General features: G+C 46.1%; 2 long non-coding RNA genes across 5 annotated transcripts in view; one reads left to right on the top strand and one right to left on the bottom strand.

Annotated features, from left to right (window-relative positions):
- Window positions 1-627: 627 nt before the first annotated feature.
- The window catches only part of LOC110350234 (uncharacterized), a 30,119-nt gene continuing 9,690 nt past the window's right edge, over window positions 628-21,056 (top strand). Inside the window, exons 1-3 of one of the 4 annotated variants that reach the window (XR_015441378.1) lie at window positions 628-1,012; window positions 10,238-10,673; window positions 12,101-12,188. This is a non-coding gene — a long non-coding RNA (uncharacterized LOC110350234). The remainder of the gene's footprint in view (window positions 1,013-10,237; window positions 10,674-12,100; window positions 12,189-21,056) is intronic. The other 3 variants (XR_015441380.1, XR_015441379.1, XR_015441381.1) reach the window with 3 other exon arrangements.
- On the bottom strand, window positions 14,684-20,871 carry LOC147825161 (uncharacterized). Its single transcript, XR_015441382.1, has 2 exons — window positions 20,752-20,871; window positions 14,684-17,326 (listed from the first exon to the last, which is right to left on the bottom strand). It is a non-coding gene; the product is annotated as an uncharacterized LOC147825161 (long non-coding RNA).

Raw genomic sequence — 21,056 nt, forward strand, 5'->3', positions numbered from 1 at the left:
CCGTTCCTGGTATTAAATCTTTTGCCATTTGTTTGAGACCGAAGAGGCACATTTTTGGCTCTCTTCAGGCTAAAGATGGCCTACTGATTTGCCCATTGGTGACTCTCTAAGTGTCATCATTGGCAATGCCTAGGCAGGAAACCAAGGCCCGCCCTGTCCTCTCTGGAGAGGGGCTGTCTCTCTCTGTGTGAGGAATTGTCTCCAGGGACCCAGTTGCACATCTGAAGAGCTAGGCCTGCTGGGGCTGGGAGGGAACAGGAGGGGCGGTACCTGTAGCCTTGTACCTCAGGTCTACCCAGCTGCCACACTCATGGAAAAATTCCTTTCATTTCTTAAATTTTACTCGGTGCCAGGGTGGGTGGCCTGAAGAGCAGTCAAGGGCCCAGCTACTGTGCTAACCAGCACAGCACATGTGGCAAATGCTGTTCTTTCCTTTCTTTTCTTGTTCTTTTCTGAATTCCAGGAAGATTTAAACAGCAACAAAAAACAAAACACCTCACTTTCGACTTTTAAGCACAGCCCATTCCCTCACAAAAGAAGGAGAAGCCTGCAGAGAAATTAATCCATAAAGTGTCTATTCAGCGCCCCTTGGTTGTTTTTGGCTCAGGGCTCAGCCAACTGGTTCCCACAGAGCAGCAAGGAAGAGATCTGCTCCGGCTTCCTGTGGATTCCAGAATGCAGTGGGAAGCCACAGGATTTCCGGGGGAGTGGCCAAGAGCACAGTGGCCACTTTATTCCTTTTTTTCCCTCCTGCATGGTTGGGGCTGGCTGACTCAGGGCCGGCCAGGCCCACCCTGTGGTGTGCATCTTTCCTCCTCAGGGCTTCCCTGGGGGCCTGGGCTCTTCCTCCCTGTCAGTCACTCCCTGGTCTTCATCAGTCACTCATCCCATCCACCAGGTGATGTGTTCAAAATTGACTCCTGATCAGTATCAGCTAGGGTCCAATCAGAGGAACAGAACTGGAAGGAGATGCATGTGAAGCGATCTGCTACAAGGAACTGGGGGTGCTGCGGTGAGTCCTGACATCCACAGGGCAGGCTCTCGGGAAGGGTGGGCTGGGCTTGGTGGGTGAGCAGAAGGTGCTGTCTGCAGGCAGAATTTCCCCTCACTGGGGAGCCCTGGGCTCTGCCCTTAAGGGCTTTCTTCTCTGAATGACTCAGGTCCACCCTGCATCTAGGTGTCTTGATGAGGGACATTATTCATGTGCGTGTGCGTGTGTGTGTGTGTGTGTGTGTGTGTGTGTGTGTGTTCTTGGGGGTTGAATCCAGGGACTTTGCACTGAACTCCATCCCTAGCCCTTTTTATTTTTTATTTTGAGAACCTCTAGCTAAGTCACTATTTGCTCAGGATGGCCTTGAACTTGCCACCCTCCTGTCTCAGCCTTCTGACTATTTGTGACTCTAGGCATGCACCACCACGCTTGGCTCTAATTAGGGACTTGAATCGGATATGCAAAGTACCTTCACAGAAACCCTCGGATGAGTGTTTGACTGAGTAAGCAGGGACTGCAGCCTGGCCAAGTTGATACATAAAACACTGTGCCCAGCCTGATTCCATCCTCCACAGCCTCCTCCCTTCTGTGGTCCAAGCCCCTGTCATTTCCCCAAAATTACTGCTTTAGCCTCTTCACTAGTGTCCCTGCCTCTTCTTCTGTCCTCCTTGCCCCAGTCATTAGGCCCAGTTGTTTTCAGCAGACCAGATAGAGCAACCACTTCTCGGCAAGAGTGTGAGCCATTGAGGAATAATGTTTCCCCAGAGAGGTTTACGTCCTAATCCCTGGGAAATGTGGCTGTGTCACCTTACCTGGCAAAAGGAACTGAGTAGGTGTACTGAGGGGTTGGAGTCTGTGATGAAGAGAGTCTCCTGTATTCAGGTGGCCCAATCTTGTCACAGGAGTCCTTTTAAGCAGAGAGGAAGACAAGCAAGGGTCAGACAGATGTGGCCTGAGAAGGACTCCACCCTCAGTTGCTGGCTTTGAGAAGGAGGAAGAGGCCCAGGAGATGGCAACAAAGAGGAGATCCCAGCATCAGGTGCTCCTAAGAAACCAAGTGAGCAAGGAAGCAGGTTCTGGCCCAAACCATTTGGGAGTAAGGCAGACGTGCAGCATTAGCCTGACAAGACCCCCACTGATGTACAGATGATGAGCTAAGCAGCTGGTATCATTTAAGCCACTGACTGGTAATGTGCTGTAACAGGAGATGGAGACAGCCCTTAGTCCAGTGACTTCCCATCCCACGCAGAGCGCACGCACCTCCCCAGACTCCTCTCTGCCTTCATAGCCTACCAACCTCCTTTCTCCTTGGCCCTGCTCCTCGCTCCTGCTTCATCTCCAGAGCCTGGAGCCCAGTTAGGTGCACTGAACTGCAGATGCCCAAACCCCAGCAGTCGAGATAAATCACTTGTTAATGTAATATTGGAATTAATGCAAAATATTCACGATGTACAAAGTATGAACATTTGGAAAAAAGACAAGACCCAACCTGGCACTGTTCAGCTCACCTCCTCTGCCTCCCCCATCCCAGGCCCGATCCCTGCTGTTCTCAAACTGGCAGCCACACTCCCTCTGTGTTACCCCAGACCCACCAGATTTCCTCCCTTCTTCCCTCACCAGCTTCAGTATTTACTCAAATCCTGTCTTTCTTGACCCCTCACCTCTACCCCTTGGCCCCTCTAACCGTATCTAACATATTCCAAACCTAACCTATATCATAGTGTGATTTTTTTTAAATGGTGAATGTTTAGAGTTTGGATTTTTAAAAATTTGTTATAGTAAAAGACACATTGCCATTGATCCCCCTCAGAGTGTTCCCCCTCACACGGAACACCCTTATCCCATCTATCTCACCACTTTCTCTCTCTCTCTTTTTTTTTTCTTCTCTTTCTTTCTTTCTTTCTCTCTATCTTCTTTCTTTTTAAGGGGAAAGATTTATTTCAGCTCACAGTTTGTAGAGGTTTCAATCTACAGTTGGCTGGGTCCAAGGCAGGGGAGCATGGCAGAAGGGCATCGAAGAGGAGAAACAGTGCTTGGCAGGCAGAAGGCAGAATGCAGCATGGCAGCAAGCAACAAGTCACCACTTTCTGAGGCGGTTCTGTATGTCTTCTTTTGTGTCTTTAGTTGTACCGTCGTGGCTGCTTCAATGTCCTGAATCAATTTTAGGGTCATTTTGACATCGAGGAAGAGCTATAAAGTGCATGGTGCCGGATCCCATGAGTATGGTGAATGAGACACACCATCATACTTTTATTTGACAGAAATGGGTGTAAATATAAGCCTTAAACTACTCCAGAAAGTGGCAAGAAAGGTGGAATAAGTGTGTTCAAAGTGAGGGGAAGTATTTTGCAGGAGATTAATGACTATGTGTCTTGTTGTAATAAAATTTTAAATTTAAACATTCACTGTATTTTTTTCACTGTGTGTTTTGATTACAACTCATACTATTCTATTTATTCACTACTTTTTGTTCAGTGCTATGCCACCAGCTCCTAGCACTAGTCCTAGTAAGACCATGTGGTGGGAAGGAAGGCAGGAAGGGAAGAAGAAGGGAATGGAGAGGAGGGAGGTGACTTCCATCAGGAGCAGCAGGGGGGTATGCTGCTCATGAAAGAAGAGCTTTCCCATTGGTGTATTGGAGCTGAAAATCCCTAAAGAACTGTAGTACATTTTAGTCTGTCTGTTTAAGGAAACATTAATTTATAAGCAGGGCTATTTTTTTCTGTCCCCAAGGGGAGAAACTGCCAAGAGCCAGTGTGTTCTATTAGATTAATTAGCAGATTTGGGCTATCTATGTGCTTTCTTTCCTAGGAAGTCAGCTAAATGCTGTCTCCACTGAAACTCTGGCAAAAGTTTGAATCCCTTGCAGTTTATCCAAAATCCTTTAAGATTAAGTCTTTGCAGCCCCATGTCAAATAACACCTAGAGATTTTTATTCTCCTCAGGTTCCTTCTCAGAAATTAAAAAGTCTTTTCTGATGATTCTCTTCCTTTCATTTTTTTAATGAGGGCATTTTCACAAAGTCAGTGATATCTTGTATTGGAGAAAAACAGACTTTCTATCACCACCACCACAACAATGACAATAAAATAGTAGTTCTAGTTCATTGTTGATTGAAATTACACTCGAGTTTGACCATCAGCCATTGGCTTATTGGTACCCATATGACATGGGCATTGGCATAAATAACCCACCCGGGGTTGCAGCAGAATGGAGATACAGTAGGCTGTGCATGCTGAATTATGGGACTCTAGGCCAGGGCCGCACATGCAGAGTGATTAAGTAGAAGAACCAGGTTAAAGCACAGGGGAGGGGCCAGGGATTTAGCTCAGTGGTGCCACCACTTGCCTCGAAAGCACAAGGTCCTGAGTTCGATCCCCGGTACCAAAAAAAAAAACACCAAAAAAACCAAACTAAAGCAGAGGGGAGAAGGGAGAAGTGAAGCAGGAAACAAAGGAGGAGGAGAGCTTGACGAGGAGGGACCCCGAGAAGCCAAGAGAAGGAGGAGCCTCCATTCCTGGCAGCTCGAGGTAGTTGCTGAAAAGGCCAAAGTTATCTGAAAAGCTTTGGAAAACCTCAGGCAGAACTGTGCAGTGCTTCCTACGGGTGTTGAAGAGTAGGTTTTGAAGTCTGTTATTATATGGAAGAAAAATGAATTTCAACTAAATACAGTGAGCGTCTTTGATTGGATCCTGGAATAGAAAACTGATGTTGAGGGCCTGTGATTTAGCTTAGTGGCACTGCGCCTGCCTCCCAAGCGCAAGCTACTAAGTTTGATCCCTGGTACTGCAAAAAAAGAAAAGAAAAAAAAACGAGAAATGATGTTGATGGGAAGATGGTAAGATCTGAATATTCTAGAGTTTGGTGAAGAGTAATAGTAGTTGTAATTTCTTCATTTTCACAAATGTGCCATGGTCATGCTGTGGTTTTGGTGAAAGTGGGTGAAAGATACATAAAGTTCTCTGTACTCTCTTTGTAACTTTTCTATAAGTCTGAACTTATTCTAGGATGAAAAGTACATTTTAAAAATAGGTTTTGGCTCCTAGATGGAGAAGGAGTAGAATGATAGTATGGCAAAAAACCCTATAATTAGTCTTCTTTTAGGGTTTGAAAATTTAATGGTTTAAACCATCTGGAAATACTTTTGTATACAGTGTAAAAGTGAAATCTAAGCCCCTCCCCACCCCAAAGACTAAACATCATCTTTAATGGGCACATAAAACTTTGTAACCATGGCGACCTTCCAATGTCACCCATCCTAGAGACACTGCCAGAACATCGCTGATGGACATGTTTCTCAGGCAGCACTGAACATGCAGCAGGCGAGACATGGAACCATGTGTCCAGACTTAGGCTCCTCCAGGATTTAAGTTCTTTTTTGTGTCTCTGAGTTTCTGTTTCTTGTCCTTTTCTCTGGATGGCTGACATGGGAACTTCTGTCTCCTTGATGAAAGATCCATCGCAACAGGGAGGTGACTGGCTAGACCTAATCACCTCTGCTTGACTGTCAGCATCCCAGTGAGACATACAGTTCCAAGTCAAATGAGAGACACAGTAACTAATACATGGTGGGGCAGTTGGGAGGCTTTTGGCCAAAACAATACCGATCTCTTGAAATATACTGCCAAATTATTTCCCCAAGGAGTATAGATGTAGTTACAAAGTCCTTGGCTGGAACTGAGAATTCCACTTTCTTCAAACCACAAAAACTTTTTATTGATTTAAAAAGTGATTTTTAAAAAAATTATGTCTCTATTTTTGAAAACAAACATCTTGCTGCATATTTCATAGCTGTATGTGCACTTTGTGATTTTTTTATTTGTGTCCTTCATTAGCTTGTCATCTGGAGTTTTTGTGTTTTTCTTGCCCATCCATATGGGCTTTTCTTGTATTAAAAATAGTAAACTTTTATTTCATGTTTGCTGAACGTTTTACGCAGTCTATTTTTTTATTTTTTGTTCTGGTTATTGGCTTGTAGATCACATGGAAGTTTGGCAAACATGATTCCCAGTTTATGTGATCAGGCTTAGAGAGTTTTCCCAAGATTTCTCCCCATTCTTACTGAGATTTCCTTTTCCTGAGGAAACTTAGGGGGTTACTGGGTATCAAGACCTCAGGGGAAAGGTAATAGGAGTTGGTTCTCAGAGTCATCATCCTTCTTAGTGGTGGCATCCGTATTCCCCTCTGCCTTCAGTTGTAGGTCCATGAAAGTCATGGCCACAGGCTCCTCTTCCCAATCCTAAGGACTCTTCAGGCCCACTGTCCACCAGTGTCACATCCAGGACTCCCCTGTCCACATGGATGACACTGTTCAGCTCTGGAAGGCATTCAGGCCTGTGGGCAACTCCCAGGCTAACTCAGACCTTCACAGCTCCCCTGAACCACACATCACTTCTCCCTTCTCTTCCCTAAGCAGAGCTGCGGGACCTCCAGGTTCCTTCTGCTCTTCCACTCTCAGATGTATCTTCCTGGGAAGTGGCAGGCCCCTCTCCTGGTGGCTTTCTTAGGTGGATATCTGGGGTGAGAGGCAAGCAGGAGTGGGAGGGGAAACTGTTTGTAACAGTAGCTAGGAAGGGGAAGAGGGAAAAACTGAGTGGGGTACAGCTGCAGCAGACATCTCCAGAGATTCCTCAGGGAGCTTGGAGCAGGTGGCCCCTCCTGATTACCCTGAGTGGAGGCAAGGGGGCTTCCACACAGAGGATCATTTTTATGTCATAGAAGAGGCATAGTCCTGGGCAAGGCCATCCCTGGGAGACCATGAGCAGACAGCACTCCTGGAAGCTGGAGTGTTCAGTCCTCAAGGGGAGGATGTCAGCAGCCTCTAGAGCAGGAGTCCCCAAAATTTTGGCACGAGGGACCAGTTTCACTGAAGACAGTTTTTCCAAGGATGAGGCTGGGGGTGGTTTCAGGATGATTCAAAAGCATTATTGTTGTTACTGTTATTACATTATGATACAGGGATCTCTGCTACAGTGGATCTGTGTTTGCAGCTGCTCTGCAGCAGTAATATCAGGTCATCAGCCATTCGATTCTTGTAAGGAGCACAGAGCCTAGATCCCTTGCATGTGCAGTTCACAGTAGGGTTCAAGCTCCTATGGGATTTTAATGATGGTGTTGACCTGACAGAATGCAGAGCCCAGGAGTGATGGGGAACGGCTGGAATTACAACTGAATTACAACTGAAGCTTCATTTGCTCCCTTGCTGGTGCTCATCTCCTGCTGTGTGGCCCAGTGGCCCAGGGGTTGGGGACCCCTGTTCTAGAGCATACCCACCATGCCCACTTGCCTTTGAGGGGTCTCTGTTCTCCTCAATGCCTCTAATTCTCTGGGTGCTCCTCATGCCAGAATCTTTATCTAGTCTGGAAAGGTGGCCTGATGTTTTCTACATTCTTCCTAATTCATTATGTTTGCCCTGAAGCCTGGGATTTTGAAGCTCCAAAACAAAAAATAAGCCTCTTTTGTTATCCACATTTTGCTGTGTCACCCCTTCTCTGAGATAACAAAACAAAATGCCCAGCTGCCTAAATGTGGGGCAAAGAAAGGGCTATAGGAAATCTCAGGACAAAGGTTTGCTATGTTCCTGTGCCCCACTCAGAAACAATACACGCTGCAGATAATGTCTGCATAACTCAGACTGCCCAAACTGGTGCTCCACCTATGCTTCTTGCCTGGTGAGGACACAGAAGAGAGAGGGATTCTCAAAAGGGCCCAGATCACACATTGCTAGGGGAAACACTGTAGAGTCACCAGTGGGTGAGGTGAGAAGGGCTCTGTGAAGTCTTTTTACTTAGCAAAAGGACCATGGGTTTATTTACACATCTGAAAACACTGTGTGATGGGGGGGGCACTTTGCAGGGAGGAGGGAAAGCACTTCCATTTGGACTGGAGGGGAAGAGGAAAGTGGGAGTCATAGGATGGCTGGGGTTCCCTTAGAATGGCATCTTATTTACTGAGGAATTTGTGGGGGGTCATTTGATGAGTGCGAAGGTGGAAGTGCTCTCTTGGAATGCATTTGAGAGGACAAGAGAACTTTAAACAGCTCTCTCTTGGTTTGGATGGATGCAATCAAATATCATAGAAAACAGGACTCCAACAACAGAAATTTAGTTTTCATGGTTCTGGAGGCCGGGAGTCCAAGGCCAGGGCACCGTCAGATTTGGTGTCTGGTTAGGGTCTGCTTTCCAGATGGCTGTCTGCTTCGTGGATCCTTACACGTTGGAAAGGACAAGGAGCTCTTTGTGGGGCTCTTTTATAAGGACACTAATCTCTTTCCTGAGGCCTCATGCTTTAATTACCTCCTAAAGGCCCCACTTCTCTTTGTTTCTTTTTCTTTTCTTTCTTTTTTCCCCCAGTGCTAGGATTTGAACCCAGGGCCTCATGCATGGTCAGTGTACTCTACCATTGAAATACACCACCAATCCTTTTTCTTTTTTCTTTTTTCTTTTGAGACAGGGTCTCACTAAACAGTCTGACTGGCCTTCAATATGCAATCTCATGCCTCAGCCTCCTGAGTAGCTGGCCTTAAAGATGTGTGCTACCACAGCCTACTGGCCCCATTTCTTAATCCTAACAACTGGGGCTGACAGTTGCTACATAGATTCTGGGGGGACACAAACATTCAGAACATTGTAAGCTCCATGGAAAGCAAGAGAAAGTCCTTTGCAAGAAGATACAGAAAGAGTGTTGGGCAGTGAGAGCCCAGCAGAGAGCAGCCAATGAAGTTGGGATTTTCTCAGCAGCAAGGAACAGCACAGGTGTGGGCTATTATTTTACCTTCCGTTAAAGTATACCATACATACACAGGAGTGCACACATCATGTAGGGTTCTGTGGACTCCTACAGTGTAGGCATCTGTGTATCCAGCATCCTAGATGCCCCCATGTTGGTTTTCTGGGCCTGCTGCAACAGATTGCCACAGACTGGATGGCTTAAAACAAATTTCTTTTCTCACAGTTTGGAAGTGAGAGTCAAGCTTCTGGCTCTAGGGGAGAACACTTCTTTACCTATTTACTTCTCCTTCAGTTTTGAAGGCTAATTTTGCAAGATACAAAAGTCTGAGCCAGGTGTGGTGATGCACACCTGTAATCCCAGCACTTGGGAGGCAGAGCCAGGAGGATTGCAGTGAGTTCAAGGACAGCCCAAGCCACATAATGAGTTCGAGGCCAGCCTGAACTACATAGTGAGAACCTATCTCAAAAATGGAAAAATAAAACAATAAATAAAATATCCAGCCTTTCAAAATTGTCTTTTGTACTGAACTTGAAAAAAATTCTAAAATGTATATTTTTCCAAATTAACTTTAAGATAATTCTTACAAAAATTATTCTTACAATGCTATTGATAGGATCAGTATGAAATCTGTCAATTTAACAAGAATGATCTTCTTCACACTATTTAACATTCCTCTCTAGGGCCAAATTTTGTCTTACTACTTGCTCAAATGCTTTACAACTCCCAATACAATTTTACAGATTTTTTTGCCTATACTTTTTCGCATAGACTTTTGTAATGGAACAGAACAGCCGTTCCTGTCCTGGAGCCAGAACACAGAGGAGAGATGGCCCTTTGATTACATTTGCAAAAGGGACATCTTTCAAATGACACTTAATAATCTGAGATTATAATGGAAATCAAGAAATGAGTGTAAAAATAAAGCTGCAAACTATATAAAAAGAAACTAAATACTGATACATGCTACAACATAGGTGAGTTTTGAAAACTTTTGAGACACTGAGTATGATCCCCAGTATTGGAAAAAGGAAAAAAAAAACATGCTAAGAGGAAGGACCAGGTATAAAGGCCACATGTTGTATGATATTTCATTTATACTAGATGTACCAGGAAAGGGAAATCCATAGAAAGAAAAAAGTAATTACCAGGGGTTGAGAGAAGAGGAGACTGGGGACCAACTTTTTAATGGACATCTGTTTTCCTTTTAGGATGATGGAGTTTTCTGGAAGTAGACAGGGGTAATGGTTCCATGGTGTTGTGAATGTACTTAATGCCACTGAATTGAATATTTTCAAATGTTTAAAATAGTGAATTTTATGTTTTGTATTTTATCACCCATACAATCAAGGGTGTGACAAACACAGAGAAAGTAGGCACAAGGTGTCCCTTTATTATACAATTGCTCCCTGTCCTCCCATCCCCACCACAGCCCATGCTCATGGGTCATAGCCACAGGTGTGGATATGAGGGCTTGCTCTGATTCATTCCACAACTCTGTTTCCCTCCTTCCTGCAGACTCCTACTCAGAGCTGCACCTGGATGACACAGAAGAAGGAACAAGAACTCTGGAGTCAACTGGAGCCACACTGAAGTCTCCACTTCAGCAACACACTTGCTGTGTGACACTGGGCCCGCAATGTCCCTGGGGCTCTCTGAGCATCTGGTTTCTTTGGCTGTGAAGGAGAGATCAGGACACCACCTTCCCAGAGGTCCACAGAGGTCAGTGCTGGTGATGGGCCCAGGACTGCAGAAGGGCTGAGCTCGTGTTCTCAGCGCTGCTGTCATAGGTAAACTCTGAACCCCTCACCAAGAAGGAAGAGCTCTTTAGCCACTGTGGACTTAAGGGAATGGAAATACATAAATACAGATGCTTATGCTGATGTCTACAAATATGCAGGCCCAGCCAGATATTCCTATGATCTGAGTTACCTCTGGGTGTGCCTCTGCACAGGTAGGTAATGCCTCACTCATTAAACTTTACACATGTCAACCAGATTTGCCACAGATTGGGGCCAAGATGAGAGCATAATCTTATGTAAAAATCAAATCACAGTGTCCTGCCATAAAAAAAGGCAAAAAATTACAAGATGGACTGCTTTTTACACAAAGACACAAGCCCAGGACAGCCCTCTCAGCAAAAATCTGCTCTTATGTCAGCCAAGAAGATAACTAAAAGGCATTGGAAATGGCCTAGGAGTAAAATCTGAGATTTGTCCAGGCAGAAGAGAGAAAGATGATATTCTGGTACTGCTGCCTCTGCCAAGCACTCTGAGGCCTAGCTTGAAATTCCCCAATAGATCCTCCCATCTCCTACCTTCCCTTACTTTAGGTGATGGATAAAGCTCCCAGTTCACTGTCTGAGAACAACTAGTACTCCCAGACTTTCCATGAGCTCCTGTCCAAGAGAAGCCCTTAGTGAACTCATTTGCTGAGGAGGAATCAGTTATCTTGGGAGCAAGGGAGCAGAGAAGGGAGTGTGAGTTGAGAGGAGTCAGCGTCATCACACCAAGAGACATCAGAGTGCTCCCCAGAACTCACCAAAGGTGAGAGCACTTATCTACCAGCTTCCACCCCTAGAGGCTGAAAGTTGCCAAGAGGGACTTACCTCCCCTGCCAGCTGAGCCAGGTCCCAGAGGGTTGGAGAACCTCAGGGACAGGCTGCCCACACTAGGGGTATGCTGCCTGTGAGAACGGCATCAGGGCTCCCAAAGGATGCCTGTCCACTGTGGACATGGTGCAGATCAGAGCAGCAGTCCCTAGTCCCTCATGCAGTAAGGCTGTGGTCATACCATCCTTGTGGCAGCATGAAGAATGCAGCCCTGGAGAATCGACCATGCCACACATATTAGCCACTTTTCCATTGCTGGGACACAGTACCCAGCACCCACAATTTGAGGAGAGGTTTATTTTGGCTCATAGTTTCAGAGGGTTCAGTTCATGGTTGGCTGGCTCCAAGGCAGAATTGGCATAGCAGAAGGGCATGGCAGAGGAAAGCTGCTCTACCCATGGCAGCCAGGAAACAGAGAGAAGGGAAGAGGTAGGGAGACGAATACACCCTTCTAGGTCTGGCCCCCAGTGACCCCCAACCCAATCAGCAACTCAAGGGGAAAGTCTCAGTACAGACTGCCAGTTTCCAGTTTCTGACTTTATGAATGAAGCTGGTAGGAATGTGTTTGTGCATGTCTTATTTCTCATGGTCAGATACCAAGAATATCATTGCTAGGTTATAGGATATATAAATATTTATCTTTAATATCTCTAATACTACCAAAATGTTTTCACTCCCACCAGAAATATATGAAGATTTAGTTGCCACAGAGTCTTCTGTCACTAAATTTTGTCCATCCTTCTAATTACCTTCTTGTCCTGATTTGTCAGTTACCCTTCTACAAGAAGATACAGACATTTGCTTGTGGAGCAGAAAACTTCGAGCAATGGACAATGTTGTGCCTGCCAACAGTTAAAGGTTTAACTTAAATGTTTAATTTTGAACCAAATGACAGTGGGAATTCAGAAATAAGAGCAATGTGGATATGGAAAGATACAAATCTCTTGGGGAGTTGAAATGTGCTGTGCTTTGACCTGTTGGTGAGATTTGCACAGGAGGAGGGGAAGGAACAAGGCATCCTCACATGGTCCACAGCTTGAGGCAAGACAGAGAAGAGGAAAGAGCTTGGAGCACAGCAGCTAGAAAGCTGACTTTGAAGGGCAGGGAGTGACCCTTGGGAGGAATAGGGTAGATGGCTGGATTGGTAAGCAGGGGCCTTTTTGAGTTCAGGCTTGGGATCTGTGAGGGGGGAGGGCTGGGTGCTACCTAGTACATACATACAGCAAGTGGGAGTGAGATGTATTAGGGGAGAGTCCACAGGTCTCTTGTTCAGTCTACTTCTTCTTGTTTCACACAGTGAGCCTCTCACCATGATGGGGGTAACAAGTGTTTTCCCTTCAACAGGGCCACTGAATGAAAACCTACTACTTCATGTGGTTCCCCAGGGAAGAGCTAGATCTGTTCGTATGCTGGAGAGAGAACCACATGTACCAAATTAACTGAGAAATCGAATAGCTTCATCCTGTCCTGTATAGACCTTTAAGAGATTCTCAAAGGGAAAGTTTGACTTTATGACAGGTTACACCTTTGGGCTGACTTGGCTAAATTTAGAAGGTTTGTGCCTGGTGCATCTCTATAAAGCAATGCACACAGTCTGGGCTGCAGGCCCTAAGGATCAAGAAAACCAGCTCCACTTTTCCTGATCTCCTTCTGGAATTTTCTGTGTCTGGGCCCATTTATTCTACACCTGCAGACTGAGCCCTGTAGTATATATTTATCTATTCATTTATGCCTTCATTCACCTATGCATTCAACAAAGTTTCACTGAATTCCTAGTGAAGCCCAAGTACTGGACTTGAAGATGGAAACACAGGGTTACTACCTTCAAGGAGCTCACACTATTACTGAACTAAAGGCAATTCAGAGGACAATAGCAGGTATCACTTCTATCTGTGTAGGTTGGAGGAATGCTTAAGCTGAGTTTTGTGGGGTGTCCTGAAGCTCATCTGGTAGACAAAATCAAGAGAGGACCTTCCAAACAGAAAAGATAAAGCTGACATAGAGCAGGAAGACTGCACAATGTGTGGCTAGAGCTCAGAGTTGTTGCACAGAAGTAGCTGGAGAAGAGGCTAATAGGTAGCCAGGGCCAGGTCATGGTCTACAAACACCACATTAATGTGGGCCAGGGATTTAGCTCAGTGGTTCCGTCGCCTGCCTTGCAAGTGCAAGGACCCGGGTTCGATCCCTGGTACCGAAAAAAAAAAAAAAAAAAAAAAAGAAACACCACATTAATGAATGTGGACTTTACCCACTGTGCAGTGAGAACCAGAACTATATAATTCATCAATCAGAAACATCTCATTGGCACCACTGTGGAGGATAAAGCAGAGGGCTGAGCACTGAGGCAGGACAACCAATTTACAGACTGATATATCAGACCTGACAAAAGCAGATACAGGCTAAAATGAGCCCATGGCAGACTTGGCAGAGAAGGGGAAGTGGGGACTTAGGAGATGAACTCTGCAAGATGTAGTGATTAGATGAGGCCAAAAGGGGTGGATTAGGATGACTCCCATATTCTACCTCGTAGATGATGGCCCTGTTATCTAGGAGAAATGGGAAGGTTTGGGCAGGACAGAAGGAAGTGATGGAGGAAAGACTGTCATTTTGAGCTCAGATGTCTGTGAAATGTGTAAGAAGCATGTACACTGAGTGGCTGGGGGTATAGGGTGACCCTCAGGGTTCTGAGCTACAGACGCAGATTTCAGATCATCAGTAGTGACAAAGGCATCACTGAGCCAGGAATCACTCATGGGAACTGTGTAAACTGAGAACAAACGAGCGACAAGGAAAGTGCCCCACCGAGCACTAACCTCTGAGGGGTGTGTAACAGAAAGTCACCTCACTGAAGGAGTTAAGAAACAATGAAGAAGATGGGAAAAGGTCCTGATTTCTATCTTTATAAGCATCCTCCACCACATCAGGAACCAGTTAACAATTTGCTGGCAACATGTGACCTGTTACTTTCTTCCTGATAAACACTGCTGCTCCCAGCTGGCCACACAGTCATGAAGGGTAAACAAGCGGTGCTCTGAAGGGGACTGTCCTATACACACTATCTTCTTCAGGTTCACCTCTTTGCAGATCCTGAAATCAAGATTTCAATAGCTCAACATTGCTGGTATCAGGTTGACCCTCACATAGAAGAAATTTGTTATAGAACTTTCTAGAGTAGGCCTAGGGACACCATAGCCACATAAAATCCTCAGATGTACTTCACAGTGCAAAACAGCAAAAAACTGGAGGAACAGAGCCCCCCCCCTGTCCCGGCCCGCGGGTAAGTCAACGAAGACCCTAGAGGGGGAGCGAGGATGAGAAGGGACAGGGGACACGAGAGATGGAGACAAGACAGGTTTCTGATCAAGTCTCGTTTATTGCGGAAGCTGCTACAACATATATACCGTAGGGCTAGAGGGGAGGAGCGAGAGGAGGGTACTGGGGCTACTTCCTTGTTGCCGGGTAGATTTGCAGCAGGCCCGGATATGTCCGTAAAAGGCACTCAAGAGTTCTAGCGGGGGTCAAGGCCCCCCCACAGGTCCTCCCTTTAAAATTATAATTATAAGAAAGGCGTCAGGAGAGCCAAGCCTGCGGGGGCTGAGCCTGTCTTGGGTCAGAGCAACATACGTGTCTGCACCGTGCACCTTACCCGTCATCGGTTAACCAGAGAATCAATGCTCTGGCACCTGTCTTAGGCGGCACACAAGGGCCTTTTTACAGCATGGCACGCTTGCTCAGTTGCCCGTCATTGGCTTGCCAGCCCTCTCACCAGGTACTCATCCTGATCAGCCATGGCTAACCGATTATAATGGACCTGTATGGGCGCTGTTTTTATTGCCTTGATTTGGGCTTTTAGGAAGGCCACGATTTTGTTATAAAGTATGGGCCCTAAAGAAATGAGCAAGAGTAGACCCAATAGAGGCCCCAACAAAGGGAGGAGATAGGGGAGAAAACCATTGAGGCCAGTCCAAAGGGGATTTTGAATGAGTTCTTGTCGTCTTCTGTTTAAATCTTCTTGAAGTTCGCGAATTTTTCCCTGACGATCCCAGATTTGTTGGCATAGAAACAGCAATGTTTATTTAAGGCTATGCAAATCCCTCCTTGTTCTGTTGTGAGGAGGTCCAGACCCCTTCTATTTTGAAGGACCACCTCAGCCAGGGAATCGATCTGATCTTGTATATCTGTAAGAGTGTTGGAGAGAGCTTGAACATCATTAATCAATTGGTTGGATAATTTGGCATAGGAGTGTAACGCCACCCCAACGCCAGCAGAGCCAGTGGCAAGGGCGCCGGACACCCCTAGCCCCACGAGCAAGGGGACCAGTGAGATGGCCCTTTTATGTCGCCCAGCGATATAGTCAAAGCTGGGCAAGGGCACTGGCTCATCTCCAGGAATAAGGGAGATGCCCGGGAGGACAGTCGCCACCACGCACAGCCCAGTCCAATTAGTGGGGAGGGAGATGAATGCCAAGCTCCCTCCACAGACGAGCACGTGACCCGGGGCAGGGCAAATGGCGGCAGGGCCATTAAGCACTACCGAGCAGAGAAAGAAATTTTGGACTCCAACACATATATCGAAGCTATTGTTGTGGCCCGAATTTAGATAACAAACTGAGGCATTGAACTGTACTGGCTGGACCCTGAAGGGCAGAGAAAAACTGCAATTGTAACTAGAACTGTTGGCATAGTCAGTTTGGTCGACAACTGGCAAGGCGAGGGGCAGGGGTGTGTCAAGAGTCAAGCATAGCCAACAATCCGCAGCAAAGGCGGGGTTGGATGTATTGATCAAATGATAAGTGGCCTCTAGGACACTCAGAGTTTGGGCGTCAGGGTCTGGGCCTCGAGGTTTGGGAAGGACCAGTGGATGATAATTTAGGGAGGGATACATCTCTTGGATGATAGTCTCAAGTAGTTTTTGTACTCGCTCTTCCCTGAGCTGATCTGAAGGCCCACCACCATCAGATATATGGATTGGGGCCTGTGGTGGCCAGGAACAGCAACAGACCATGCAACAGATTCAGGGATGTCATCTCTTTAACCTGTAAGCAAAATTTCATCCTGCGATGTAAACAAGGCTGGGCTGTAGATAAGAGAGTTAGGCTAACCTGATTAAGCTTTTGAAGATAACCAATGTGGACATACTACAATAACATATTCAGAACTTAACCAATATAAACATTTTGTAACAACATATTCAGTGCTTAAATATCAAGGACAACCAATACAATCAATTTATAACATATTTAGATAATATTCATTGTGATATGTCTCCCATAAGATTATATAATATAAAATTTACTAGGGGGTCCCTTTAATGAATTAAGACCAGAATAATCATTTTCTGGGTGGCCACTTCTATATTCATCAAAGGGAGTCCCCATCTTAAGTCATTTTGACAAACAAGAGTCTATATCTTCCTATTTTGTAACTGTCAATTGCAAATTGATTATTGCTTGTAATGCACATTACTTTCACAACATAAATTCCAATGGTACTTTGATCCATTAACAACCTGGAAAGGAAGGCATGTCTTTAATTCAGTCATATTTATCTGTAAATCAATTTAACAATAGGCGAATATCCTATGAAAGGGAAGGAACATATTGAGCTCAACTGTACGAACACAAACAACAGACAATAGACAAACATATAAGACAGTGTATAAAATTAGGGTGCACCCAAATATAACTAACCAAATTGAATTATACTATACTCTTGATGATTATTAGATTGTAATTGTAGGCGCCGTTGTTAACTGGTTAAGATTGGACAATGTCAGGTCATCGGCATCATCAGCACGCCTATCGACTTGTTTTACTAGGCATTCTGGGAGCCACCTGGCTGACTTCATTTCCTTGGAGTAAATACACACTGATCCTCGGCCCCAGATAAGTACAGGATCGGGCCCGTGCCATGAGTGGTCCAGGGGGTCTTTCCACATCACCGAGGCAAATTGTCGTTGCGTCTCTGGTTGCCAGAAACGATTGGCTGCAGATAAACCTTTGGCATCCAAATTTAAGAAGTTAAGAATAAATAGTGCATGTGATATCAGGTTTCTAGGTGACCCCTTGATAGGGTACCATTCCCCTCCTTTTATTTTATCTAATGTAAGTTTGAGTGTGAGGTTGGCTCTTTTTATAATGCCTTGTCCCTGTGGATTATATGGGATTCCCGTTATGTGTGTTATGTCTAATTGTTTGCAAAACTTTGAGAAGCCAGAACTGGCATAGCCTGGACCATTGTCTGTCTTAATTTGTTGTGGACATCTAAGTACTGAGAAGGCAACTAGAAGGTGGGCAATTACATGTTTAGTAGCCTCCCCGGATTGTAGGGTGGCAAATACAAATCCACTATATGTATTAATGTTGACATGTATATATTTAAAATTTCCAAATTTAGGGTAATGTGTGACATCCATATAGTGTATAACATACATTTGGGCCCAAGATTTACGTACGGCCTGAATAGCTGAAGCTACAAAGGACTGGCTCAATGGGCTGTACAATACCTGTAGAGTGTTTACCTAGCCCTTTGCCTGGAATGTACCCATTTTTAAACATCTGTGTAGTGACAATTTTATTAGGGCTAGAAATAATCATCTCCATTTGTGATAATAGGTCTCTCCCCCATAGATTAATGGGTAACCCTGAGATGATATAAGGTTGAATGGTGTCCTGATTACCATCTTGGTCTCTCCAGGTCAGATCTTTGGCACTTTGTTTAGGATTTTGACTCTGACCTATACCCCTGAGATGGGTGAGGGTGTCTTTTAATGGCCATGCCTGAGGCCAATTTTTTCCCTTGATGAGAGTTACATCAGCACCAGTGTCTACCAATCCAGAAAATTGTCTCCCATCCAACCACAAGGTCATGAGAGGCTTCTGGGCTGAAAGCATCTCCGACCAGTAGACATCGGATGAGCCGAATCCCTGGCTGCCTCGGGCGTTGTTAAGAGCCTTATTAGAGGTAGAGAGAAGGGGAAGGAGTAACAATTGAGCAAATCTTCGGCCTGATTGAATGGTGTTAATGACTTTGGGGGAAGAAACCATAACTCTAATCTCTCCGGAATAATCACTATCAATCACCCCCGGGTAGATCAGCAGCCCATCTATAGTGCTGTTGTTTTTGTCTATTACAAGCCCAAAGGTTTCCTTAGGCAGGGGCCCAAAGACCCCTGTCGGAAGGGCCTGTATCCCCATTTCTGGAGTCAATACTGTGTGGGCAGTGGAACTGAGGTCCAGTCCGGCACTTCTCGTTGTTGCTCTGAAGAGGTCTGGAATGGATTGTTGTTTGCTGGAGCAAAATTGAGCGCCCCGTAAATTTGTTTGGGTGTGGGGGCCCGGGGCTGGCCCCCTTTCCCGTTTCCCTGGTCCGGGTTATGGACAAGCGGGAGGGGCCAGCCTTGAGCGTCAGTCATGGACTTGTATTTATTTGTCCAATGTCTCCCTTTATTGCATCGAGGGCAAGGCCCCGGAGGTGTGGCCCTAGGGGCCGACGTCCTAGGGGCCTGACATTCTTTGGCAAAATGACCCGTTGTCTCGCACCGGAAACATTTGTTACCCGGGCGGTGTGACAAAGCGACAAAAACTGTTTGACCGTGTAACCCTGCATGGCGGCAGCCCTGGCAAGTCCCTGTTGGTAGGCAGTCCCAATTTCTGAGCAAAGGCGAATGTAACCTGAGAGATCAGTTTTCTTTTTATAAGGGCGGATGGCGGCCTGGCAAGCAGCATTAGCATTTTTAAAAGCAAGCTGTTTAACAAAATCTGTCCCGGTTTTTGTGTTCCCAAAAATCTGACCCGCTGTTGTGAGCAGGCGGTGAACAAAATCCGCGAAGGGCTCATCAGGCCCCTGTCGGATATTGGTGAGAGAAGTACTCACATCCCCTTTAGAAGGGAGCTTTCTCTAGGCTCTAGTGGCTGCGGTCTGAATCTGGGCATATAACCCCGCATCAAATTGCATCTGTTGATCGTTGGTAGCATAGGCCCCATCCCCTAGAAGCATATCAAGTATCCAACCATTACCCGCCTGAGCATTGTGTCTAGCAGTATCTCGGCAATTTTCAATATATTCAGATTTCCATAATAAATAATCACCTCCTGTAAGGGTGGCGCGGGCCAGAGTCTGCCAATCAATTGGGGTGAGCCAATTTTCTGCCACCGATTCTAGAATAGCCATGGTGTAAGGTGCAGTGGCCCCGTATTGAGCTGCGGCCGTTTTAAGTTCTTTAATAACCTTGAAATCAAAACCACTATGGTGTCTCCACGCCTGTCCCTGTGCGTCAGCAGTCTCAGTTACAGGAAAGACTTCCACAGTTTCAAGTTTTAGGGGTACCCTTGATCCAGATGGCACCCTGGGGGTCGCCCCTCTAATGGGGGGTCGTGGCTTAAGGGTGTCTTTTCTACGGACATTTTTATGGGCTTTGCCTGTTCTTAAGCCTTCAAGCTGGGTAATAAGGTCTTGATGTTCCTTTTCTAACCTTATCTGTTTTTTTAGAAATTCTATTTTGTCCCAGAGTTCCTTTTGGGGATCAACAACAGGGCATGTCAAAGCGGGCGCAATGGGAGTGTTGGGTTCTGGAAGATAAGGAGGCGGACATTGAACTACGGGTGGCCAATCAGGATTGCGATATCTGGTTGCCTCCTCCTCAAGATTGGTCCAGTCAGCCTCCCCCGGACCGTTCTGTGGGAAGGGGGGGGTTTCTGAAGTGTCGGAGGGAAGGCTACAAGGCTGGTTCCTCCTTAACAGGCGGGGCGGGGTTAGAGGCAGGGGCTGAAAGAGCGGGGGCGGAAGCTGAGGAGCGCCGAAGCTTTTTTTTTAAAAGGCTTGGAAGAGGCAGAGCCCGCCTGTAAGCCCTCATCAATAACATTTTGTTTTTCCTTGTCTAAGTCATCGTCGCTATCAAAAGACATCAAGTCTTCTCCTTCATCCTTTGAAGGAGTCCCGTCCCGCAGGGGCTCGGGCCTCGGCGCCATCTTGGCGTCCCGCAGGGGCTCGGGCCTCGGCGCCATCTTGGCGTCCCGCAGGGTATTTACAAACTCCTCACTCCGAGGGAGAGTGATCAACCCTTCCTCCGATCGGAGAGCTATCTCCCCGACCTGGATGGCTTGAGCCACCACCGGATCTTTGGTTTTCTGAGAGATAATGTCATTAATAAGATTCCAATAAGAAAATGCAGTGATCGGGACCTTTCCTGGTCCGCAAGTAGCATAATAATCTTTAAGGGCCTCCCCTACTCTTTTCCATCACCTCTCGTCAATGGTACCCTTGGCGGGAAACCAAGGGCAGAGATCTCTAATATAATAAAAAAATTTCAGCAATTGTTTGACTGTAACCTTTACCCCTCGTGCCTGTAATGTCTCCTTGAGACCTTGCACGAACAATTCGTGCTGACTAATGCCCTGTCCCATAATCGCTGCTCAACTTACCGAGGTGCGAAAAAGACGGCAGGTTTACGTCAATTGCAAGCCTCTCCTGTGTCGAGTGTGCTCTTTGTTCCTCAATCTTAATCTTAGGGCCCCTGAGCAGCGTCCTTCACTGGATCCCCCGTTCTCTGGCCGCACGTTGGGCGCCACTTGTCCCGGCCCGCGGGTAAGTCAACGAAGACCCTAGAGGGGGAGCGAGGATGAGAAGGGACAGGGGACACGAGAGATGGAGACAAGACAGGTTTCTGATCAAGTCTCGTTTATTGCGGAAGCTGCTACAACATATATACCGTAGGGCTAGAGGGGAG

This window comes from Heterocephalus glaber, unplaced genomic scaffold (assembly GCF_053883595.1).
Source record: "Heterocephalus glaber isolate CG9 unplaced genomic scaffold, H.glaber_assembly_v1.0 deba00001509, whole genome shotgun sequence".
NCBI classification, from domain to species: Eukaryota; Metazoa; Chordata; class Mammalia; order Rodentia; family Bathyergidae; genus Heterocephalus; species Heterocephalus glaber.